Consider the following 2,385-nt stretch of genomic DNA (forward strand, 5'->3'; position numbering starts at 1 on the left):
AAAAAGAAGGAAATACCAATAACCAAAAGAGAAAAAAGAAAAAAGAAAAACTGGACACTACCACTAATAATTAAATAAATGCAAATTAAAAAGAGTAATTGTGTATGTCTCTCTGTGTGTCTGCATGTGTCTTATTAGCAAAGCTTTAAAAAGTCTTAAAACCTAGCCTTGGTAAGAGTTTGAAGAAGGAGGGATTGTTACTCACTGATGGACAAAAAGTACAACTTTATCATGGTCAATGTGGCACCATCTATTAAAATTTTAGTATGCAGTACCTCTGATTCAGAAATAGTATTTCTGGAATTCTGTCCAATAGTGTGTGTGTGTGTGTGTGTATGTGTGGCATGCATGTGTGTGTGTGTGTGTGTGTGTGTATTTCTTTTAAAGAATATTAATTGTAGTATTTATATTAAGAGAAAACAAAAACAATCTACATATCTGTCAAAAGAAACTAGAAAATTTAATTATAGTGCATGATGATGGTACTTGTACAATTCATTTTATATACTTCTCTACTGTTTGAATGAGAGTGTATTCAGTTATTACTTGTATTATTTTAAAAACATTAAAAAACAGATGACTTGGAGTAAATAAATGATGAAAAACCAGTAGAACTAAAATGGGAAAGGAAAGAAGGCTGTGAAGCCAAGGACAGAAACTGGAAAAGAAACTCTCATTTTATGTATCTCCGAGGAAGCCTATTTAAAGGGAGGGCTATTTCTCTATTTGTTTTATTTTCCCCCATTTCACATTTTCTTTTTAAAATCAAGGAGGACTTCCTCTCCCAGGGACAGGAGAGTCAGGGCTCACCGCTCCCGTAAGTGAGCGAGACAACACTCACTATTTCCTTCTACCAGAGCCAATAACTCCCTAGCCCAGTCCCCACGAGGAAAATGTTCCTTCTTCTTGTCAAATCACACCCATTCCTCTTTCAAAACTGCAATAGTTTTCCTGCTTTGGTTCCTTTTTCAGGACAAAGGGGTTATAAGAACATTGGAGACTCTGGAACACCTCCGTGCACTGAGGTAGGTAGGTGTTCCTGGCCTTTCTCATTAAAGAAAAAAAGACCTGATGTGTAGGGAAGTGTTCTTAGGCACATTTGCTGGGATGACAGAAGGCAGAATTGCGACCAAGATGTAAGTCACAAGGAGGCAAGTTACAGCTGAGAATTAGCTCTGTCCAGCAACAAAATGTTAGGTGGTGAGCTCCCTGCCACTGCAGGCATTTTGACAGTACTGACACCAAACTGAGCGCGCCCTGAAGATTCTGAATAGGTAGCTGAGGTTGGAGTTCAGTGCTTTGAAAGCTCCAGGAATGATTCTGAGGCACAGCTAGGTTTGGGAATTCCTGGCCACTACAACTCTTTGGGGTCCTTCAGTCTCAAGGGTCTCTGAGGGCATGTTAAAGCAGCCCAGGAGAGAGACAAAACAGAACAATCATGAAACATTGGACCGCTCTAAAAAGGGTCCTTAAGTTTGAGGCACAGCATAGTGGTTATAAGCAAACTCCAAAGCCAAATCCTGACTCTGCCACCTGCTAGCCGTGTGACCATAGACACTGCTTAACGGCTCTGGGCCTGTTTCTTCACTAACAAAATGATAATGACAAAACTAGTACTACCTATCGGTGAAGCTTAAATGAGCTAGTATGTGTAAAGTACTTAGAATAGTGGTCGGTGCATAGAAAGTATGAACCATTATTATTTTGCAGACAAGAAAACTGAGGCTAAAGTGATAAGTAACTTGACCCAAGTCCTAAAGTCAGTTTTAAACTTGGGAATAAGACTCAAAGCTTCTTTCCTTCTAGCTCAAATTAAATATATCATATTCAATTCCTTCCTATCTTCTGCGTACATCTACTCCCACATTTACTCCTCTTTGAGTTGTAGAATAAGCGTCACAAAGATCTTTCCAGCTGATCGGTTAAAAAGTGGCCTTTCTCTGTGGCATTGTGCCTTCCGAGGGCAGGCAGGCAGGACGAATGGATGGATGGATGGATCATAGGCAGGTGGATAACTGACAGGTCAAGAACCATCAAGAAAGGACTCACGGAGTCAGGAGCAAAGCCATGGGTTCAGGCGATTCCAGCGCTATCGCAGCCAGCTCTATGGTCTTGGACAAGTTACTGAACCCCTCCACGCCCAGGATTGTCTATAAAATGGGGTGGGGGGCGCTTACAATTGCAAGGCTTCAGCTGTACAACCTGCCAACTCTGTGCTACCTCTATTCACGCGCCAGAAGAGGGTAGGCGTCTGTCCCAGGCACCAACATCACGGGGAGGGGACGCCCTAGCTCCACCTGTGGGTGAGCACCTTCCGATTCTAGGTGTAAGTGGAGACGGGGTGGAGGGAGACCTGATTGCAAAAGGAGTGACCCTGTCAGGGGG

The 2,385-nt window shown here is 42.3% G+C and overlaps 1 protein-coding gene across 1 annotated transcript in view; it reads right to left on the reverse strand.

Moving 5' to 3' along the window:
- The window catches only part of OSMR (oncostatin M receptor), a 43,564-nt gene extending 41,262 nt beyond the window's left edge, over nt 1–2,302 (reverse strand). The window contains exon 1 of the mRNA XM_011370707.2: nt 2,178–2,302. The gene's annotated coding sequence lies outside the window, so the exon portion shown is untranslated. The remainder of the gene's footprint in view (nt 1–2,177) is intronic.
- Between the last annotated feature and the right edge of the window lie 83 nt (nt 2,303–2,385).

The sequence above is a fragment of the Pteropus vampyrus genome, unplaced genomic scaffold (genome assembly GCF_000151845.1).
Source record: "Pteropus vampyrus isolate Shadow unplaced genomic scaffold, Pvam_2.0 Scaffold172, whole genome shotgun sequence".
NCBI lineage: Eukaryota > Metazoa > Chordata > Mammalia > Chiroptera > Pteropodidae > Pteropus > Pteropus vampyrus.